Source organism: Gastrolobium bilobum, unplaced genomic scaffold, assembly GCF_033153095.1.
Source record: "Gastrolobium bilobum isolate Gb01-03AN ecotype WA unplaced genomic scaffold, APGP_CSIRO_Gbil_v1 utg11789, whole genome shotgun sequence".
NCBI classification, from domain to species: Eukaryota; Viridiplantae; Streptophyta; class Magnoliopsida; order Fabales; family Fabaceae; genus Gastrolobium; species Gastrolobium bilobum.
The window spans coordinates 50,622-75,513 of record NW_026899784.1 but is presented as its reverse complement, the minus strand read 5'-3'; the positions used below and the strand labels follow the sequence as shown (position 1 = coordinate 75,513).

The 24,892-nt window shown below is 35.3% G+C and overlaps 1 long non-coding RNA gene across 1 annotated transcript; it reads right to left on the bottom strand.

Annotated features, from left to right (window-relative positions):
• Window positions 1-1,070: 1,070 nt before the first annotated feature.
• On the bottom strand, window positions 1,071-8,750 carry LOC133293491 (uncharacterized). Its single transcript, XR_009749062.1, has 3 exons — window positions 8,318-8,750; window positions 2,075-2,140; window positions 1,071-1,349 (listed from the first exon to the last, which is right to left on the bottom strand). It is a non-coding gene; the product is annotated as an uncharacterized LOC133293491 (long non-coding RNA).
• Window positions 8,751-24,892: the final 16,142 nt, after the last annotated feature.

The following is a 24,892-nucleotide window of genomic DNA, read 5'->3' as shown; positions in this document are numbered from 1 at the left end:
AGGAAGCTATACAGGTAAGCTCTTGATTTAGGAGTATTTCTCTACTTTGTTGTTCCACCGTGGTCCAATGGGATCTTGGTTCTATGCTGGTATGATTGATATATGTTAGATACTAGTATAGATGCATTCATATAGCACATGCATATGATATGATATATTAACTATGTGTTATGATATGATATATTAAGTATGTGTTATGTTATGATATGATATATTAAGTATGTGTTATGTTATGATATGATAAGAAATGTGGATTATGGTTCCTGATCAGTGAACACATGCACAATTATGATCCTGATATGTGGGGACATTAGTCTCCAGATCACCATGTTACACGGTTATGATCCCAATATGCATATTGTAATCCGTGGGGACATTAGTCTCCTGATCACCGTGTATGACATCATGGTTATGATCCCGATATATGGATTTATAATCTAAGGGGGACACTAGTCTTCTGATCACCATGTATGTTCTTCCATGGAAATTTATGATTCTCGGAGGTATATTTTTGGCTCTCTTTGTGGGATTCAACCTGTGACACCCTCCCCTGTATGCATCCAAGGGAGTTGTCTGCTAAAACTGATTAGAGACGTAACGTTAACGTGTAAAATTCTTATTCCGTAATTTTGTTTTGATATTTCCAATTAGAAAAGCTTGCCTAGAAAATTGACTTTGAAAAATAAAGCAAATAAATTTTTAAAAAAGGCTTTCGCTGCGCGACTCTAATTTTCCTGAAAACAGTCTGTCTTGCAAAAATCATGTAAATTCAAAATCAACAGCTTAAAAAAATATTCTTTGACGCAAGGAAACTAAACATCCGGGGCTTCGCGTACATATAAATTGTAAGCGAATCGGAGGAGAATAGCCCCTCGAAACAGAACTCACAAAGTACTTGAAAATTCAGTGTATTTTTCTAAAAACCTCATGACTTGTAAAAATAATAATAAATCGGGATTACAAGCTTTGAACATAATCTTTATATAATCTGAAAGTAAACAGTTGGGGCTTTACATGCATATAAATTATACCTCATTCGGAGGTCTATAGCCCCAGAACGACAACTCGCAAAGTGCTCGCAAAAACAGCTCAAAAATCCGAATTTAAATACTACAACAATAATTTTCGCAAACTAAATACTAGAGATATAAAAATCGTGCTACGCTTCCTTTCAAAACAGAATATACATCATGGCATGCCATTCTTTAAGAAACTACACCAAGTCAAATAATCAGAATACAATGAGCAGAGATAGCTAACAAACAGCAAGGTTGCCAACAACATAACTTAAATAGAATTATTCATGTGATCATGTCATCAAACACCCCTTCAAATGCTTCTAAGTCCTCCTGCAATTTATAAAAATTGAGCCCCCGAAGGGGTGAGAAAAATCCAAGTAGTGTGATAGTAAAACCAGTAAAGCAACAATATTAGACTAGGTACAAAATTTCAAAACAGTCGCATCAACATTTAATTTTTCCGGACAGATGCTAACACATAATCATAGTGCGTATATTATAACGCCAAAGTACTAATCATATTGCGTATATAACGCCAAAATACTAATCAAGATGCGTATATAACGCCAAAGGGTACGTTCATAGCACTGTAGTGCACGTACTAACAAGCACAATGGAGATCCCATAGTGGCTCCTCAAGAGGGTTCTAACTGCGACCTATGCGGACTGAAGCCAAGTGTCCCATACCCTGGTACCGGAGGGATGCCTATATGATGCGTGCTCAAACGTATGCTTATTTTTATTATATACTTCGGTTTCCAGAATGAATGCATAGTGTTGTATGCTATGACATGTTTGGCACACACAAACAGAAACAAATGAATCATGAGATGTATATGCATGACTAGATCATAATAGCATATATTTCTCGTACTTTTAATATCAAGCTGCCGAATCACAAAGAATTCCCAAAACAGAATTTCCATAATGTCAAATCCAAAGGCAGAATACATATAACATATAACCGAATACAAATCATAGGCACATGTGAGCATCAGTTCAAAATTTCATACGCTAGCTAATAGTCACAATAGGTCTCACCATCAAACACTTACCTCAAGTCTTTAACGTTTTTAATCAAAACATCACCAATCAGCCTACTCTTTTAGAGGTTAGAGCACCTAACAAACATATATACCAAGTCAGAATTCATCACATATATTTCCCATACAATACATAGCTTTCTCATTCTCCTAACTCTTTGGTTCATAATCGGTTTCCAGGTCTATATACTAAGCGAATTTTCTGCCGTAATATTAATTCATTAATTGTCCTTAATTTACAAAATCCAAGTTGTTCAATACGTGCGGGTTCGATTTTCATTCATTACTAAGTGCTCAGCATATTTATTTTATCTCTTCTACCCATTGTAGTGTTTTCCGCCCTTCTTAGTACTTGGTTTATAATTAACTTTCAAAGTTCATAACTAGCCAATTTTCATATTTAAGGGTGCATAACTAATGGTTATCACTTAACAACGCTCAAGGAGTCCTATGCATACAGGTTCGACTTACACAGCCATCACCTAGGAACTTAAAATATCTCATTACCTAACATGTTCTACACGACTTAGGGGGATAATAATTAGACTTTCACACGCTGCCCAAAGTAGATTTTTAACATATTTAAAGCTTTGTTCATCCATTAGATGCTCACACTTTCCTTTTTAAAAAAACACTACAATTGCTAACAAGTAATACAGTCACAAGGTAACCTACACCTACTAACTCGGCTTAGGCAAGAATTAAGGGCACAGAATTTATTGATTTGTGTAACATTTTCTCTAAGACCTACGGTTGGGTGAACAAGGTCTTAAGCAAGCTGTATATAAACTTTTAGCACAAGGAACGTTCAACCAGTTTTTCATAACCCACGGACCCGTTCTAATAATATTAAGGGATTATTTTTCCAAGTTCCCTAAACATCAATTTTGACATACAGTACCAATTCCAAGGCTGTTTAACAGAATTAAAACATGTATAGCTGTATAGTTCTCCTTCTAACTAAGGGCAGTCCAACAATTAAATAGCTATGACCATGTTCACACCATTTAGCTTTGGATTAACATATATCAACACCAAAAAGGGTGGTTCAAAGGACAAAATTTATGCAAGGAAAATCATCAAATTAAAGTATCCTCCTAGTTAAACATGAGGTGCGCTAATTGTGACCCTTACATAGGCTGTCTACTCAAAATTACAGCATACAAAGTTGCATCATTATTCTGCCCAAAAGGGCAGTCCTAAAGCATGACAATTAATTCTCTTCCAATCTTAAAATGGTCATTTAAGCATGCATGCACCAAGGATTTACAGTTTGGGCAGAATTGAAACGAAGGATTACCAAACAGAAATTTCTTTTTAGAATTTACAAACTAGCCGAAACAGAGCAAGAGAGGAGAAGGGAAAATCGGAACTCAACTCACCAGCTCATTAACGAACAAGAGACCACCCTAAACCAAGAAACTGTGAATCACAGGTCCTCTAATGGTGTTTCTCTCAAACACTTCAAACACACAAGGAGTTCTCTGAATATACCTCTTTGTATATCTTTTAACATTCAAGCCTTACATTCAAATGATTTACATGGTACTATTTAAAAGCAATAGCAAATAACTAGAAATACTAATGACTAACTTAGGAAATTTAAACTCATTAATATCCACTAACAAATTCCTAAGAGACACACCTCTTCACCAAAAAACCTTTCATTTTCTATTTTCTTTTATTCAAATAAAGTTTAAAACCCAACAAAACTCCTCCTTAAACTTTAATATCTCTACCATCCTTCATTCCCATCTTCTTCTTGCAATTTTCAAACAACAACGTCGGCAGGGGCTTTGTAAAAATATCTCCAACTTGATCTCGGCTTGCAACATGAGTCAGCTCCACTTTTCCTTCTTTGACTTAATCTCGGATGAAATGAAACCTGACATCAATATGCTTACTCCTCTCATGATTGACCGGGTTCTTTGCTAACTCGATCGCAGACTTGTTGTCAACTCGGATTTCGGTTGCGCCGACTTGCCCTTGCTCCAGCTTGCTTAGTAAATTCCTTAGCCATATTGCATGGCAAACACACCAAGATGCCGCAACATACTCGGCTTCACATGTAGACAGGGTCACAATGGGTTCCTTCTTTGACACCCACGTGAAAACCGTGTTTCCCATGAAAAACACATAGCCAGCCGTGCTCTTTCTATCATCAACATCTCCGCACCAATCACTGTCTGAATAACCCGTCAACTTGTATTTGTCCGACTTCGAGTAATGAAGTCCTTGTGAGATTGTTCCCTTCACATATCTCAGAATTCTCTTAGCCGCCTTCTAGTGAGTGCACCCCGAGTCTTCCATAAATCGACTTATGATCCCAACACTCAGACACAGATCTGGCCTCGTACACGTCAAGTACCTCAGACTTCCAACTAGACTCCGGTAGTAACTCGGATCAACTCTCTCTCCTCCATCATACTTTGAAAGTTTCAACCCGGGTTCCATTGGCGTTGAAACCGGGTTGCAGTCTGTCATTTTAAACTTCTCTAGAAGTCCTTTTGCATAGGCTTCCTGAGAGACGAAGATCCCAGATTTATCTTGTCTGACCTCCAGACCAAGAAAGTACCTCATCAGACCGAGATCCGTCATCTCGAACTCCTTCTTCATTTTCTTCTTAAAATCTTGAATCATCCCTTCATCATTACCCAAGAAAATCAGATCATCAACATATAGAGCAACAAGTAGAATTTTACCTCCTTTCTTCTTCACATATAGTGCATGTTCATATGGACATTGTTCAAGTCCATCCTTCTTGAAGTAATTGTCAATTCTTGTGTTCCAGGCTCTTGGGGCCTGCTTCAATTCATATAAAGCTTTCTTCAGTCTCAACATTTTTCTTTCTTGTCCGGCTTTCATGAATCCCGGAGGTTGTTCCAGATATACCTCCTCTTCGAGTACTCCATTTAAGAATGCCGACTTTACATCCATCTAATAGATCGGCCATCCGAATTGGGCTGCTTGAGAGATCAACAGCCTGATTGTCTCCATTCTTGCTACGGGTGCGAACACCTCGTCATAATCAATGCCAGCCTTCTGCCTATACCCTTTCGCCACTAGCCGGGCTTTGTATCTTTCGATCTCCCCCTTAGCGTTCATTTTCTTCTTGTAGACCCATTTCACACCAATGGGTCGACTTCCTCTGGGAAGCTCGGCTAACTCCCACGTCTTGTTCTTTTCTATCGCCTTTATTTCCTCCTCCATGGCTGATTGCCATTTCTCATCTCGGATTGCTTCTTCAAAGCTTACTTCTTCAGAATCTGCCAATAGACATACCAAGTGTGCTTCACTGGTGGAATCATACAAATCTTGTAGACTCCTCAATCTCGGTTGTCTCTGCTCTTCATCACTATCTGAGTCATTCGGATTCTCAGGAATCCAGGTCGAAGGTTGTCCGACCTCAATTGATTTTAGTCCGGGTTCCATATTGACCCCGGATGGACTACTCCAGTCCCATCCATCTTCCTCATTCACTTTTACATCTCGGCTCACCAACACCTTTTTATTGACGGGGTCCAGCAACTTGTACCCCTTCGTCTTCTCATCATAGCCAATAAACACATACTTCTTACTTTTATCTTCTAGCTTTGTCCTCAATTGATTCGGTATGTGTGCATACGCAACACTACCAAAAATCTTGAAATGAGCCACTGATGGCTTTAGACCACTCCATGCTTCTTGTGGAGTTTTATCATTCACACTTGAGTGCGGACATCGGTTTTGCACGTACACGGCACATTGCACGGCTTCTCCCCAGAACTCCTTTGGCATGTTCTTCGTTTTTAGCATAGATCGGACCATATCCAGGATAGTCCGGTTCTTTCTCTCAGCTACTCCATTCTGCTTGGGCGAGTACGGAGCGGTCAAGAACCGCCTTATCCCATGTTCTTCACAATACTTCTTGAAAGCTATTGACACGTACTCCCCACCTCGGTCTGAGCGGACCGACTTGATGTATCTTCCAGTACCATTCTCTATCATTGTTTTAAAACTCCTGAATGCCTCTAGCACCTCGGATTTTTCCTTTAAAAAATACACCCAAGTCTTTCGACTAAAGTCATCAATAAAAGTTACAAAATATTTCTTACCACTGAAGGACCCCGGAGTAATGGGTCCACACAGGTCGGTATGTATCAACTCCAGAGGCTGCCTAGCTCGGTATCTTGCCATCCTTTGGAACGGGCTTCTCGCATGTTTTCCCAATACACAGTCCTCGCAAAATCTTCCTTCAGAATTAATCTTCGGTAGTCCCACTACCATGTCCTTCTTCATCATCTCGGTCAGACCACCATAATGAAGGTGTCCAAACCGTCTATGCCACAAGTCCATCTTATCTTCTACCCCGGCTTGTAGACAGCCGACCTCCATGCTCTTTAGACTCAGCTTGTACATTCTGTTCTTTTCCATCTGAACCCGGGCTATCAGACGCCCTTGTTTATCTTTCAACAGTAGAACTCGGTCTGTCATTAGAACCGAGTAACCCTTCTCCATCAGCTGTCCAATGCTCAATATGTTACTTTTGAGCTCGGGCACGTAATACACGTCCCGGATTGTACCAACTCGTCCATCCTTTTGCAAGAAAAAGATCGTACCTCGACCCTTTACTTCAATTTTGGACACGTCTCCAAAAGAGACATGTCCGGCTTCCACCGTCTTCAACTCCTTAAACAAGTGTTTGTAACCACACATGTGATTACTGGCACCGGTATCCAAATACCACTCCGTCTCATTCTTTGAACTGGCTTCACCATGGGCTAGCATAAGAACTCCTCCATCTCCTTCTACAGCGAGGTTTGAAGCCTCGTCAACTCTTCTTTCATCTCGGCAATCCTTAGCGAAATGCCCAACTCGGCCACAGTTGTAACACTTGTCCGAGTTGCAATCTCTCGAGTAATGGCCATACTTGCCACACTTGTAACATTCCACATTTGTTTGATTTGACCACCGGCCTTTTCCACCTCGGCCACGTCCTCTTCCTCTCTGACTCGATTCAGCTCTTTCTTCATTTCTCACCTCATGACCTCGGCCACAACCACCTCGTCCACTTCCACGTCCAGCTCGTCCACGACCTCTACCTCCGACATTTTGAGAATAGAGCGCCTTCTCATCTTTAATGTTTGCTTTTGTCTGGAGTGCTTGCTCCAGCGACTCCTCCTTTTTCTTCTTCTTGCGCTGCTCATGCGCCTCAAGGGAACCTGCTAGCTCTTCAACAGAAAGCGTAGTCCAGTCCTTCGACTCCTCAATTGCACATACCACGTTTTCGAAGTTTTCGAAGTCGTCTGTCAACGACCTGAGAATCTTTTCAACAACTCTAGTCTCAGATAATTCCTCACCATTCTGCTTTAACTGATTCACCACGGCTTGAACGTGGGTGATGAACTCGGATACACCCTCTGAATCTTTCATCTTCATGCCTTCCAACTCGCCACGTAGAGTTTGAAGTCGGACCTGCTTTACTCGATCAGCACCTTTATAGACATTTTCCAAGATGTCTCATGCTTCCTTAGACGTCGTTGCTTCTGCTATCTTCTCAAATCCGGACTCGTCTACAGCTCGGAAAAACGTGTATAAGGCTGACTTGTCCTTCGCATGCGTCTCTTTCAACGCCTTGGTTTGAGCTGCTGTAAATCCTGCAGTGGTTGCAGTTTCAGCAAAACCGTCCTGAACAACATCCCAAGCATCCTGGGATCCGAGCAACGCCTTCATCTGGATACTCCAATTCACGTAATTCGCCTTTGTCAGGCGGGACAACGACATACTGGAAGTGCTCACACTCTCCATAACTCAAGCTCCGATACCAATTTGTGAATCACAGGTCCTCTAATGGTGTTTCTCTCAAACACTTCAAACACACAAGGAGTTCTCTGAATATACCTCTTTGTATATCTTTTAACATTCAAGCCTTACATTCAAATGATTTACATGGTACTATTGAAAAGCAATAGCAAATAACTAGAAATACTAATGACTAACTTAGGAAATTTAAACTCATTAATGTCCACTAACAAATTTCTAAGAGACACACCTCTTCACCAAAAAACCTTTCATTTTCTATTTTCTTTTATTCAAATAAAGTTTAAAACCCAACAGAAACAGTCCTACACTTTTCCCCTTGCTCCAACAAGACCAGTTCCAGCTACATGCAAAGAAGAGTGCGACTCCATCAAGGCAGAATCGTGTTCCAACAAGAGAGAAAAACTTACTCAGAATCGGTCCAAGTAGGAGGAACAAGAAGGCAGCGAAAATTACCTTACCTTCTCCTACTTAAAGTGGGACTGTGCGCACAAGGGGGAAAGAATGTTGAGCTTCAACCTCCTTGCTTAAAGTTACACGGCTGACTAGAAATAAAAGGATTGGTTTGCTTAATGTTTTGCTGTCTCCTTAGGAAGGTCACGATTTGAGATAGGGATGATGTAAGAAGGGAATGCAGCATTGTTTGTGATTTCATCTAAGAGGCTTACGGTGATGAGAGAGAGCAAGATGGAAGCTAAGAGTGACTTTGAATCACGGATTGTCAATCGGTTTTCTTGGGTATTCCTTTTCTATGCGTACAGGGAGCTAGGGATATAAACATGCGGCTGGGTTTGATTCAAGAGAGATCAGGTTTTCGGTTTGATAAAATGGAACCCTTGGTCATGAAGGGCTTGGCCGAACCATGAAAAGAAGAATCCAAGGTCTGATGATTGTATAAGTGGCATGGTCCAAGGCACAAAAGAAAAGTAGGATTGCTTTAACCTTCATTGGGCGCTAGGTGTGATGTGGCTGTCATGGCCAATAGAATTTCATGCAAGGAGATTTCTCTCTTCTTATTGGGTGCAAGGGGTGGTGAGATAAGATAGATAGGGATTTGCCATGTGGCCATTTCTTGGCCAATCAAATTACATGCATGCAGATTTCTTTTCTTTTTTGTGAGAGGTAACTAAGGTTCACTTATCACATGAAATATATACATATTAATTATTATTTCATGTTCCCCTAAATAGTAATTAGGATTCCTACCTATATTATAATTAATTGTAATTCTATCTCTTTTAACTAGTGTCTTGAATCTTTTTAAATATTCACACATGCTCGCTTATAATAACAACAAGATAACTTTCCTACTTAAATTAATTCCGCTCTAAACACACATTTAATTCGAATTTCAATCATGTTTCACACCCCTAATTGCAAGTTATGTGATTTCCTAATTATGCGGGATGTTACACAACCCTTGGAGTATAGCCCTGGAGGGCAAAAGTTTATGTTGTGATATATGATTCCTCTATATTATGTGACCTATCATGCAGGAAGTGAACACATAGGCAGAAAATTTCTCTATAAACCCTGAGTTTATGAGATTTTATATCTCATCCCGTTTGAAAATCATGTTTCAGGTACCCAGTTAGTAGCAGGAGAGTCCTCCAAGGATAATAGTGTCATGCAAGGATAGAGATCATAGACTGTTGAGAGTTATCTGATACGTATATATATATATATATATATATATATATATATATATATATGTTATATGTCACGAGCAGTGGGTGACTGTATAGTTTAAGAGCATGATATGTTAGTACTATGCATGGATACATTATGGCATGTATTTTGAGGGGCATATATAGCCTCTGTACATCTATATATATTTTACACGAGGATGTATATGTATGTATGGCTATGATGTTAGAGGATACATGTATATATATTATGTCAAAGAAATATTTTTATATATGCTTTGTAAAATATATCTTCATATGAGGTTATGTATATAAGGTTGCGCAATTATATATTGGGATTGATATGTAAAAGCATATATGTTTGTATATATAAGTTGGATATGAATTGATACAGAGTCAAATTGTGTAGGAATCCATGGATGGATTCTAATATTAAGGATATGGATATTATATATATTGAACTTTTTTGTATTTTAGGTACAAGATATATTAGTGGGATTTGATCCCTTTATAGTCCAATATTCAGTTGTTATGTTGTCCGTAAAACACTGTCCAAAGTAATATTAGTTATTATATTTGGATAGTGATTTGATCATGAGACATAGTCACAAATATATTATATATGGATTCTATATAGGTATGTATGGGATTGTACCATTTCTGTTAAAAAGTCACATATATAGTTGTGGTAAGCTATTGTAATACTTCTATTAAGTCTTCGGCTAATTAATACAAATAAACAACGCTTTTATTACCATATTATAAGTTAACAAACCGGTTGTATATGGGGCATTATAAGAACTATAAGCTTTACTAATTGTAGAATTAATTGAGGCTAAAATCAACAAAGTTGATCATGGAGATAATTTTGTAAGTGTTGTTATTGAATCTAAAATAGTAGAACTGAAGTAAAAAAATTATTGTAATGAATAGAGAAAATTAGGATCTCCAAATAAGCTAGAGTCGGCCCTTAGCTCACCCAAGAAAAATAAAATCAATGTTGTAGGCTATTTAACTAAAAGTCAAAATAAATCTAGACATGTTATTGAGGTATGTAGGTGATAAAAATTTTGCATGGAAAACTATGACTAAACATGTTACTTTGTATGAGAAAAAAATGTGATTCCACTGTGCTAAAATAGGACACTTAAAATATGATTGATTATCTAGGATTAATGCATTTGAAAGGAATAATTCCTACAATAAAGGGAAAAATTATTCTTCTATATACTGATATAAACTTTTTTTTGGAAAAAGAAGGAAGAAAATGTTATTATTGTTGACAAAATAAAAGGGCATAAGAAAATATGGGTTGCTAAAGCTAATAAGTGATTTGAGTGCGCAGATTGTAGTGGAGAAATAAGTCTAATCTTATATTGTTCTATAATAGGTTATATTCTTGTACTCTGATTTGAGTTTGGCTTATTATCATAGATTTATCTCTAATTTGGATAGAGATATTTAAATTGGGGTTTCTTTTCCATCATTTGTAGTTTTTCGTATAAAATTACTTGAGTTATTTGCATTGTTCTTAATTGCTCAAGATGATTATATTATAATCATGCATTAGTGTAATTGAAAAAAATTATGTAACTCAATTCACTCCCCTTTTGTATTCATCTGGGATTGACAAGCTCTTTTTTTAGTTAGTAAGGAGACTTCTAATACCGTAAAGTCTCAAAGTTGTGATATTTTTGTATTCGTTGAAATGAGAGAATATAAGGTATTTAATTTATCTATTCATAATTTATAAAAATATGACAGAATAGAAGGATACAATAATTGTATCCACTAAAGTAATACTAGCTTGTGAACTCAGGCAATCCTCCAACATATATCAATATGCACGAGGCGTTGTTCTTTGTTAAACTCGTGACCCAACAAAGCCCAACACTATTGTTAGGAATTATATCATGCAAGTTCGGGTATCGTGCGACCCATGGACATGGAATGTCGTTAAAAGACCATTTTTGTGTGATCTAACAACCCTCCCTATCATAGTTGGATCAAGCTTAATAATGGTGATGCTGCCAAGGGGAATCCTGGTGAAGCTAGTCTTATGAATTGTGAGATGAAGTGGTAGAGGTGGCTGAAAGTTCATAAATATACATCGAGGTGTGTATGACTCATGCCATGGGGAGCTTTGGAGCATATTGTCTGGCAAACTTAAAATTGAAAGTGTCTCTAACATGAGTATTGCAAAATTTCTCTCATGATTTCTCTACTCTGAAGCAGTAGGATTAGTCTATAATTTCGTCATTGTTGGTCTCGGATAAACTCAAGAGGGGTGAATTGAGTTTTATAAAAATAATTCGCTAATTAAAAATTAACTCAAAACAATAAATCAAGATAAGAATAGAGAGATATTTGCACAATAATTTTTACGTGAAGAACCCAAAAGAGAAGAAAAATCACGAGCCCTAAAATCGAATACTAAAATTCAACGGGCCACTCCACTATAAAATTTGTGTACAAAGAGTTCTCTAGTATCCTAGTTTCCTAGTCTACCCCTTACACAAATTTTCAAACTGGTATCTTAGTTTTCCAGTACGAAACCTCAACCCTTTAGGATTCCGAAACCCTATCACACAAGGGTTCTCAAGTTACTCTCAATTTCCAAGAAAAAGAGACATGGTGGTATCCAAGTTTCCCAGTACAGACTTTCAAAAAGGTCAAGAAGAAAATTACAATTAAAGTATTTACCACAGTGCTTCTTTTCCTCAAGCATATAGGTAATACGAATTCCTATGGAGAAATATTCACTTTGCCAAAGGATGAATGTATAAATGAATGTTCTTGAGAAAGCTCTTCAATTGATGCACAAGAAAGAATTCTAATATTGAAAATCTAATTCTCTCTTTTATTTCTTGTATATTCTTCTCTCTTCTCTCTTGTATTTTCTCCACTCTGAAATAATATATAATGAGCCCTATTTATAATAATAACATCTTAATCTATTATGCAATGCAATCCTAATCAAATCTTTGGCAAATAATATTTTATTTCTCTTACATGAGATTAAAAAGATAAAATCTATCCTACTTTTTACTTGATTTCATGCTTTTCTATTTCTTCATGATATCTTCCATATCTTCTTCAATCTTCATACAATCTTCAATTATCTTGAATACTAATTCAAATCATAATAATAATTATTCTGAAATCTCAAACAATCAGCTCATTAGTAATTTCAAGAATATAAAATATTATCAATTAAATCAACATTAAATTAATTATAATCATCAAAATATATTTTAAATCAATTAAATAATTAGAATATAACAAATATGCAACAGTCATATGTTTCCGGAAGGAAATAGTCTTGGATGGAAAAAAAAATGTTTGGTTCAGAACCATCATCTAAATCAATTGCTCCATTCTCCTTTCCAATTAGCTGTCCTTCTTTTGTTTGATTTTTCAGGGCTCTACGTACTCTGCATAATTACTTTGATGTAATTTTACTTCTGTTTTTTTTTTTTTTGAAAATAAATTCTTTAAAGTGAGACCGTCTTTAAAATAAGTCAGGGTGTGTTTATCATTAGATTTCTGTGAATTAAGATATACACCATATATTTAAAATTAAAAAAATAATAGAAAAACTCTTGTTCACTTTAGAGATAAACTCAGTTTGGTCGTGGCCTTGTTTTTTTGTGCTCAGGCCCATTTGTTTTACCAAACACAAATCTCTCGTAAATATTCTTTTGAATTCCTAACAAAAAAAATATAATTTTCATTTTAGTTCTTTACACACACAAAAATTAATTTTGAGGTCCTTCATAAATTCAAACTGGATCCATTTAGTTGAAATCGTGGTCCCTCGCAAATTCAAAAAAGATTCACATTAATCCCTCAAAAGGACTAAAATAGGACACCAATTTGAATTTATTAGGGACCAGACAACTATTTTTTTTTTCCAAAGGACTAAAGAGGGAACCGTATTTTTTGTTAGGGACCTAAAAATGTATTTACTCTTACCATTTTTTGACAATTTTTCTTTCGATATCTAGACACAAGATCGAGAAGAAATACATCTTTTAACATTAATTCTCGCCATTAAGTGTTAATTTGTTGCCTCTTTAAAATAAGTTTTTTTTATAACTAATTTTATTTGTTTGGCAAATTAAATTAGGGTTCAATGTAGGTTTACATTGAGCCCAAACTACGTCGTCTTGGAGCGAAAATCAATGTATTTTTGTAATTATAATTTTTTTTTAGGATTATAATAGTCTTACTCATTATAATTTTTTAATCTTTTAATGCAAAACCTCACTATTTTGAAAATGAATATAATTTATAGGTTCATTTTTTCTGCAGTTACTGCAGATAAATTATCTGCAGTAAGCTAATACGACATTGTTTTGAAGCGAAAATCATGGTGTTTTTGTAATTTTAATTTATTTTAGGGTTATAATAGTCTTTATATTTATAATTTTTTAAGATTTCAGTACCGAAACGACGTCGTTTTGAAAATAAATGCAAATAACTTATCTGCATTAACTGCAAAACATTTTTCCCAATAATTTATATGTAGAAATATTAAAGTCATTAAATTAAGAGGTAAACTTTTGACGACCATTAATCGTACATACGACAAATTCGTTACACAAATATTACTATCTTTAAGTAAGGCATTAATTACCAGGAAAAATTACTGCTTAATATGACTTGTTACTATTTTTTTTTTGGTGAAATGAAGACCTTAGAAAGACTTCAAACAACCTATAACGATATCAAATATTTATAGAATTCCTAGTTAAGGTAAAAATTTAAAATATTACCATGTTTTTCTCCTCACCACTCGCAAACACGAGGAGCGCGCTATGTTTCCCGATAAGGTTACTTGGTAAAACCTTTTATCCCATATATAAATAGAGCAAAGTACTCCTATATCCTCTTAACTCATAATTTTACCTGCTACAAAACCTTACAAAGCAAAAGATTTTCAACCCATGATGGCCTCAAAGAAAACAATAGCTGCATTGCTGATCTGCTTGGTGATTACAATGGCCTCTTTTAAAAGGGCTGAAACTCTATCTGATTGTGCTAAACAATGCATGCCTGTGTGCTTGAAAGAGAAAGGTGCTACCATTGGTGTATGTAGCCCAGCTTGTGAAAAGTATTGCGAACAGGTTTCTGGGATCAGTGGAGGTGCATAGCATTTATTGGGTTAGATATGATCTTGCTGCTCGAGGAAACCCAAGTGGTAGATGTGTTTTAAGGAGACCTTTCTTTTATAGTTATATATATTGATTGTTGTAAATTAAAGAATCTAGTAGGTATCTTGTTCATCTATTATATTTTATTTTTAGCTGAGAGGATTTAGATTCATTACTCAAAATAAGCATAATTATATGGGATAGGTTATTCTGCCTACTCTTATTTTGCCTACCTTTGCCTACCCCTTTCAATACCATTAGATTACAATCTTATCCAACGGTGTAGATTTACTATATAAAATAAACTCTTTGACTTCTTTCTCTCTCTAACGGCCTCTCATTCTTTCTCTCTCATCTCTTTTATCTCTCTTTAATGACGCTTCAACATCAAAATAAGGTGTAAGCTTTTTTCTCAATTCATCCAACTCAGTCATTGTTATGAGCATTTACATAAAAAATTGAAAAGGGGAATCAAGAAGAAACAAACCCAAATGCCATATGTTATAAGATCATGTATGCCTGTTGTTGGACGTAACATAGAAAGAACATAGATCATTTCCCCAATTCAAGGCGAAAAACAAGATAAGAAGAAGGAGATAAGTTGATTCGATTTCAAATTTTAACAGCAAAATGGAAAGGTTACTGTAATCGTGGATTAATTCAAAGGGAAGGATTCTTCGTGGTTTTCATTTTTTTTATAGTTTTGTGGTTTCTGCTATTTTTAATTATATCATATTTAAGGAATTTTAAAAATTATATTCATCCAGCACAATTATCATGCCATCGATCATTGATTGAATTTAGATTCAAATATAAATTCAGATTATAAATTACCAATGTTATTAAAACCGGCTCGGTCATTGATCTGGTCGAGGTACTGGGTCACTGGGTCACTGCTTCAACCAGTGGGTCACTGGTTCAACTGCATGACCCGGTAATTATATGCAATTTTATAATTTATATTAAAAAATTATAAACATACTCAAATATCTATAAAAAATGATAAAAATTACAAATATTTTAATTTAAAAAAAGTAAATCACATATTATTATCCATTAAAAGATCAAACAAAAAAATATAATGATCGTGATACGGGGCTCTAGATTCAGAAAATGACATCACTAATTATAAATCAAATCAAAATTTTCTGCATAGTGCATAATTGAGATAATATTAGTGTTATAGGTACATAACTTATGTAAGTCAATAAGCAAAAAAATATTCAAATATGTCCATTATGATTTTTTTTTTGAAAAAAAAAATTGAATTTTTTTTGGGACCGGGCAGGGTCACCGGTTAACCGACGGGTCATCGGTTTTCATGAAAACTGGCCGGGTCGCACCGGTTCTGATGCATGACCGGTCCGTTGCTTTAATCGAACCGTTATATGACCGGTTTACCGGTTCCCGGGTCGACCCGGCCGAGTCGGTCCGGGTTTCTTAACACTGTAAATTACGCAAATCGATAGAGAGAAAGGGGAGGAGAGAGAAAGAGTGTGAGAGGTAGTAAGGAGAAAAAAAGAAGGAAAAAATAGTTTATTTTATTCCGCAAATCTTCACCATTAGATGAGATTGTAATCTAACGGTGTTAAGAGAAGTAGGTAAATGTAGGCAAAATACGAGTAGGCAGAATAATCTATCCATAATTACATATCCCAAGAATACAAAATAAAGGGTAATTAACTATGATCGCTTCGAATGGACTTTGAAGAAAATAATAACACGTCTATTTTAAGCTCCATAATGAGTCGGAAGGGGATCATAGATCATTTAGAGGCCAAGATTGATTTTGTGTAAACCTATTTCCATACAAATTCGCTTTCTTTCACTATTCAATAGTGTCATATATGGTTTATAGCTCTTTTTAGGTTTCTTATGCACAAAATCCATCGGCAATTATTGATAAAACACATAAAGTGGCGAGGAAAAAGTTTTCCAAGTTTGGGATACTTGGTATAAATTTTTTTTTTACTTAATTAGAATTTTATTGGAACTTATTAACTTTTAATTTTATGGATGAATTTATTTATTTATTGGTTTAATCTAGAAAGCTTTATTTTATTGATGTACATTAGTATAATATTTTTTTAAAAAAAATTTATGAATTAGGATAAGAAAAGTTACATAGACAATTATTTTTCTTTGGGAAAAATATTTTTCCGTTTAAAGTATGGTCATTTTAGTTAAAATTAGTATTTTTTAGTTATAATTAGTATTTTTTATTTAAAATTATAATTTAAAAAAAACCCATCAATTTTCTTCTCCCATAATTTTCATTTTATATCTATTTCTCTTACTTAAAAGGATACAATTCTATGTACTTTAAAATGAGAAACACCAAATCCTCTCTCTCTCTCTCTCTCCCTCCCTCTCTCTCTCTCTCTCTCTCTCTCTCTCTCTCTCTCTCTCTCTCTCTCTATATATATATATATATATATATGTATGTATGTATATATAATAGGCAATTTTATGTCCTTTAAAATGAGAAAAAGGATTTGCTTGGGTCAAGGGTTCAAACCATGTCTCAAGCAAATTCTTAAAAATTCTTTGGGGGCTAGAGGATATACCTCTCTCCTCGAATGAGAGATTAGTTTCATCATTCCTCCGGCGGCGAAGCTCAATGCACTCCATGTTCCAATGAAGGATAGCCTTCGGGTCGTACTCCGAAGACAATGTGACCGGAGGTTATACCAAAAAAAAAAGAGAGAAACACCAAACCCTCTCTTTCTCTCTCTCTCTCTCTATATATATATATATATATAATAGGAATTTTTTTTCACCTATTGATTTTGTAGTGTTCAATTATGATAAGATATGCATTACAATTCTCTCCTCTTAGGCTTTGTTTGGGAGTTTGGAGGGGAGGGGAAGGAAGGGGATCCAAATGGGAGGGAGGGGAAGAAAGAGGAGGAAATTGAAGGATATTCCCTTCCCTTGTTTGAGAGTTAAAAAAATGGTAAAGGAGGATTAAGGAGGGTTAATGAGATATTTTTACTATTTTACCCTTTTTTTAAATTAATATAATTATTATATTTTATAAATTAAATTAAATTTAAAATTTCTAACAAAATTATTTATGTACTTTTCACAACACAAAAAAATCATATTTTCGATGAAATTTTTACGTTGCAAATGATGAAAATTTCATCACAAAATTATTTTTTTCGTCAGAATATTTTTCGTCGAAAAGCGACGGAATTTTTCAACTAATGAAAATTTTTACAAAAATAAATTTTCTATCGAAATTTTTGAAGAAATTTATTTTCTATCAAATGTTTTAAACGAAAAAAGAATTCTGTCAAAAATTTTGACGAAACGTTTTCCGTTCAAAATTTCGATGGAAATGTGTTCTGACGAAAATTTCGAAAAAAATTGTTTTGTTAGAAATTTTAAGGGAAATGTTTCATTCGAAACTTTCGACGAAATTTAGATTATGTAAAGAATTTTGACAAAATATTTTTCCTGTCAAAATATTTTTCATCAAAAATTTTTACGAAAATATTTTTTGTTGAAATTTTTTGACATAAATGCGTTCCGTTGAAAAATTTGATTGAAATGCTTTTTATCAAAAAACTTGACGGAAATATTTTTCGTCGAAATTTTTTTAAGGAAATGTGTTTCGTTAAAATTTTTGACATTTTTTTGCCAAAAAGTTTAACGAAAATATTTTCGTCGAAAACTTTAGGGGGAATTTAAATTCGATTAAAAATTTTGATGAAATTTTTTTTGTCAACAATTTTCGATAGAAATGTGTTTCGTTGAAATTTTTCGTCAAAATTTTTAATGAATATGTTTTTTTGTGAAATATTTTGGCAAAATTTAGATTTCGTAAAGAATTTTGAAAAAAAAAATATTTGTCAACATTTTTTACAGAAATAGTTTTTGTAAAAAAATTTGACGTAACTGTTTCACGTCGAAACTTTTCCATGGAAATGTGTTTCATCAAAATTTTGGACGGAAATATTTTTGTTAAAAGTTTCGACGCAATTTAGGTTCTATCAATAATTTTGATTGAATTTTTTTTTCGTACAAAATTTATGTTAGTGATTGTGGCAAAATCTGGTTCCGTCTCTAATTTTGTCTTTAGGTTTGACGGAAATTTTTTGACGTATATGATTTTCGTAAAAAATTTCATCACTATTTTTGACGAAATATTTTTCGTCAATAAAATTTGTCGGTATTTGAGACTTTTCTAACAATATCGTGTTTAAAAATGATTCACAATTATGTAGTTTTAACATTTTAATGTTAAAGGTAGATAAGTAATTTTTAATACTTTCCCCCTCAAATCCTCTAAATTGGGGGAACTTTAATTTTAAGAAGAAGGAGGATTTTGGAGGGTTTAGAAAAAATCCTCAAACTCTTCCCCTCCTCAAATTCTGGGTATATAGAATCATTGCCTGTTCTTTGTCACCTTTGGTTTTTGTCTATTGTCTGTTTTCTCCAAATATGGTTAAGATTGAGGAGTTAGATTTTGATTTGGATTAAATTAGTATTGGGCTTGAAATCTGCAAACGCTTTGTTACCCAAGAAGATCTAGTGGAGCAAGCTACGGAGTATAAGTGAGGAAGGTGAGAGTAGCTGTTATATGAGTTCCTCTGGTGACTGGTGAGGTTGTTTGTTTATAAGTATGGTGCCTTCTATAGAAGATAGGCCTTAAGGTAGGATCCATATCGACTTTTGAAGAGTAAACCAAAATTTAAACCGCTACAAATAGTTCACTCAAAAAATCCTGCGATTCCCACGTGGTTTCTGGACCTAATGATTTTGCCAAATTATATTTAACTTCCTAAATTTGGTTCTTTCTAATAGAAATTAGACGTTGTGACTGTTAGAGACACAGAAGTAGCTGATGTACAAAGCAGAAAGGCTAGGATTAAAGGTTGCTCATCTTAGGCAATAGATTACATTCACTAGTAATAGATTACTAATATAGGAGTTGTATACATTTGTTTACGTAAGGCAGAGTTTGGTTTTTTGGGGGTGATAGTGGAAAAGTTGACAGATAAGTCACCCTTACTGCCACTCTACAGAACCGTACATGAGATTTTCATCTCATACGGCTCCTCGTTCAATTCTTTCGAAGTCATTGGATCCTTTTCCTCGTTCGAGAATCTCCCCCTTCTTCCACTCTGTCCCAAAAAGTAACTAGGACCAATTCAGTCACGTTTTTTCATGTTCCAATTGAACACTTTCCTTTTTTTATTATTCTCAAAGGAGAAGATTCTTCTTTTTACCAAACCTATGTGGATCCAATCACGATCTTATAATAAGAACAATAAATATTTCTCGATCAATCCTTTTGCCCCCCCCCCCCCCCCTTCTTTTCTTCGAGAATCAGAAAGATCCTTTTCAATCAAGTATGAATTTGTTCGTTTGGAATCTGGACTCTTCTACTGCATTTTTATTTACTTCTGATTATTTTTCTTTTTTGATTTCTTTTTTCTTCCACCATTCCTTAAGTCCTACAGCAACTTTTGATCTCCATGGAGGCTAGGTTTCAAGAATTGCAGAGAAATTTCAAGGAAATTCTACCTCAGATTGCAAGATCATCTTCTGAGAGTACTTCTAAACTTGATCCCCCTCAACATAATCGTGTTTCTCAGAATGTTTCTTGGAGTACCGATGATCCCAGACATGTCTTAAAGTTTGTGAAACCAGAGATACCTAAATTTGATGGTAAAGAACCTAATTCTTGGATCTTCAAGGCTGAATTATTTTTCAAAATTCAGCAGGTTCCAGAACAGATGAGAGTGGAACTCGCGGGTTTGAGAATGGAAGGTGTGGCAGCCGATTGGTTTCAATGGATCTTCAATGGTGGAACCGTTCAATCTTGGGAGGAATTTGTTCGTGCAGTTCGTAAGCGCTTTGGACCATCCAATTACAAGGATGTTCGTGGCGTATTAGCTAAGCTGTTTGATGAAACCTTAGTTCATCATGGTTTTTAGCAGGAATTAGGATCAAATTGTGTGATTAAATGATGAAAAGCAAGGTTAATGTCCTAAGATGTCCTCAATTACAAGTTCAAGAGCTTTATTGGAAATTTGTATGATTCTTGTAGGAAAAGCAAGCTTGAAAGGCAATTGGAGAAGGAAGAAGATTTTGGAGCTCAAGAGGAGAAAAATTGCCTAAGTGTTGAGCGCTAAAACGTCCACACTGAGCGTTTTAGCGCCCTGCTACAGGAAGAGGCAAAAACTTGCTGGTGATGAGCGCTAAAACGCCCACACAGAGCGTTTTAGCGCGCTGCTGCACTTAGAAGATGGAAAATTGCTGGTCTTGGGCGCTAAAACGACCTGCAATAAGCGTTTTAGCGCCCTGAAGTGGAAAAAGGACTCTGGTCTCCACCGCTAAAACGTCCAAATCAAGAGTTTTAGCGTTGGAGTCAGTTAAAGTCAGTTGAGCATCCACCAAGTTTGGACGCTAAAACGGTCATTCCTTAATGTTTTAGCGTTTTTGTCAGTTAAAAGCAGTTGAGAATACATAAAGCATGGACGCTAAAACGGTCACTTATGGACGTTTTAGCGCCCACATCAGTTTTCTGTTTTTAATTGTAACACTATAAAAGGCAAAGCCTTCACACTTAGTAAAGGATCTGGAATTTTCTCTCTCTCTCTTAAACTTTAGTCTGACTTCTCTCTAAATTCTCTTAGTGTTTTAGTTTTTGTATTAGGATTTCTTTGTAATAGTTTGGAGATTGAAGACCTTCAACATGGAAATAAAGTTTGATTCTTCTTTTCTTGTCTATTCCTTAGTCATGTCTGAGTAGAGTCTTTGTAGTCTGAATGCAATAGAACTCCATGATAATATTATGTTGATCTGATTAATATGATGAAGTATTTTTCATATGTTGATTTGAGATTTTCTGATTTAATTATTTCTATCAAGGAAGTAGTGTAGAACAGGGATGTTTATATGACTTCTGTATTTGATAATCTCAACATCAGAATTCTAGTACTCAAGGGATTAATGCTAGAGTTCTGATGTAATCTTAAGACTATAGTATTTCATGCATGTATTAAGAAAGAGATCACCAAGGGATTGGGGTTTCTGATTAATGTATCTATCAGGGTAGTAAGGGATTACATCTTGATGATAAGTAAAAGGTTGATTAACATCACATAGAAAAGAATTCATCATATGATCAGTTTTTACATGGGTTATTATGGAGGAAAGTTGTTTTATGACTACTTGTTGTTTTATTAATTCTTAATCCATATTTATTTTGTGTCAAATTACTTACAATCAATTTTCTAGTGACAAATTATTCATGACTTTTACAAATTCTTATCTGATTCAAATTAGTTTTCTATGGTTTATTGGTGCTTGAACACAATTCCTCGATCTTTACTCATCATTTTATTACTTGTACGACTAGTGCACTTGCTAAACGTCCAACACTGTTGCAGAAAGGATCTTTAGCAGATTACATGGCGGAGTTCCAAAGATTGGTGAATCAAGTTTCCAATGTCAGTGATGATCTCTTAATGATATTTTTTGTGGCTGGTTTACAACCGGACATTCAAGGAGTAGTCCAACTTCGTTGGCCATCTTCAATTCATCAAGCGATGCAGTTAGCCATTGCTTATGACAGTCATCATGGGGAATTACGTTCCTCTATCTCAAATCAACCAAAGAAGTTTTTCTCTAAACCTTACACAGCAAGCACAGTTGAAAAGCCACTTGCGTTACCAGCTACAACCGACTTGCCAATAAAGAAAATGTCTCCGGATGCTTTACAAAAGAGGAGAGATTTGGGTTTATGCTATACATGTGATGAAAAATGGAATTCAAAACATAGGTGTAAGGTAAAAATGCTGTTGTTGATCGTTGATGAAGAGGAGTCAGATGGTGAAATGGATGAGGAGATCTTATGGCGAAAACAAGAAACTCCAGGCAGTAGAGTGGATGCTGCTTTACATTCCTTATCTGGGAAGATTGATGCTCGTTCTTTGACCTTGCTAGTTATGGTTGGCACTCGAGAAGTGCAAGTGCTGGTTGACTCAGGCAGTTCCCATTGTTTTATACGAAGACATTTAGCTGAAGAGCTGAACTAACCAATGGTCAAGGCCACTAGAATGAGAGTGTTTATGGGGAATGGCGAATTTTTAAGTTATGAAAAGAAATGTCCTCAAGTGAAAAGATTGAGATATTTCCCTGTTTTGGCTCATCAATTTGTGTGACATCTCCATGATGTTTGCACCATTCAATCACACCTAATTCTCAGATTTAAACGTTGTTGTCCCCAGCAACTAATTAAAATCGAAAACATCAATTAATCACTGAAACACATTCATATATAACTCAATAGCATCAGTACTATCGCAATGTGTATCAATCAAAACAGTGAATATCTCAATGCATGTAACAGAGTTACAAACTAATAGTAAAATAAAACAAAAAGAAAACTACCCAGATTGATACAACATTCCATGGACATGTTATTAACAAGAAAACCTAACATATATGATCAAAGTGGACCAGCGCCAAAACGTTGAAATCAAGCGTTTTAGCGCTGGTCTCCAGAAACATGTGCACACTGATGTGCGTAGCATGACGCCAAAACGGTCACGTCTGAACGTTTTAGCGCTCTGTACCAGAAAAAAAAAAAACAAAATTCACACATAAATATAAATTGCTGAAAATAAAAGATTCAATCTCAAATATTAATGGTGTCTGTCAATGTTGAAGAACAAATCCCCGGCAACGGCGCCAAAAACTTGTTGTCAAATTTAGCAAGTGTACTAGTCGAACAAGTAATAAAATGATGAGTAAAGATCGTTCCCACAAGGATTTGTGTCAAGCACCGACTAACCATATATACTTAAGTTGAATCAACCAAAAGATCATTGATTGCATTGGTTTCTTGTCACCAGAAACTACACTTAATTGAATTAAAACTTGATAAATAAATAAAATATGAATTGGGATTTAATAAAACAAGTAGTCAGAAAATAATTTCCCTCAACAATAAACTCATGTAAAAATCGATCATATGATGAATTCTCTTCCATGTGATGTTAATCAACCCTTTACTTATCATCAAGATGTAATCCCTTACTACCATGATAGATACATTAATCAGAAACCACAATCCCTTGGTGATTCCTTTCTTAATACATGCATTAAACACTAAGGTCTTAAGATTACATCAAAATTCTAGCATCAATCCCTTGAATACTAGAATCCTGATGATGAAATTGCCAGATATAGGAGTAGTGTAAACATTCCTGTTCTACACTACTCCCTTAGTAGAAAGAATTGAATAAGACAATCTCACATCAACACATGAAAGATACTTCATAATATTAATCAAACATACATAAGAACATCATTGATTCCATTGAATTCAGACTACAAGGACTCTACTAAGACATAATTGAAATACAAACAAGAGAAGAAAGATCAGACTCCATTGTCATGATAGTTGAGTCTTCAATCTCCAAGTCCAATTACATAGGAAATACTAACTATTACAAGAACTAATCCTAAGAATTTGGAAATTCAGAGAAAATGAGGAGTCAGATCAGATCTATGAAAGACCTGATCTAATCTCCCTTCTCCTAGTGTGATGGGAAAAGTCAGAATGAGATATGATAGGATTGGATATCAGAGTATGAAGGCCCCTTGTCCTTTTATAGTTTACATATTACAACTGAAAACTGACATAGGCGCTAAAACGTTCACTTCTGGGCGTTTTAGCGTCCAACTTTGACGGATGCCCAACTGCTTTCAACTGTCTTGGGCGCTAAAACATTCGATTTAGGCTTTTTAGCGCTCATCACCATAACCTTTTCGCACAGCAGGGTGCTAAAATGTTCGATTTGGGCGTTTTAGCGCTCAGCACCAGCAATTTAAGGCCTCAATATGCAGCAGGGCGCTAAAACTCTTGATTTTGGGCATTTTAGCGCCCAACACTTAGAATTTTCCCATTATTCAGAATCTTCTTCCTTCTCTCTTTTGCTTCATAGAGCTTCATTTCCCTACAAGAACAATACAAATTTTCAACAAAGCTTCCAGAACTTGTATTTAGGACTTTCTAGGACATTAACCCTCTTTTCTATCCATGTAATCACACAAATTAAACTAATTCATGCTTTAAAACCTTATAAACCAAGGGTTTATCAATGCTGCTTTAAATTCCTTATCTGGGAAGATTGATGCTCGTTCTTTGACCTTGCTAGTTATGGTTGGCACTCGAGAAGTGCAAGTGCTGGTTGACTCAAGCAGTT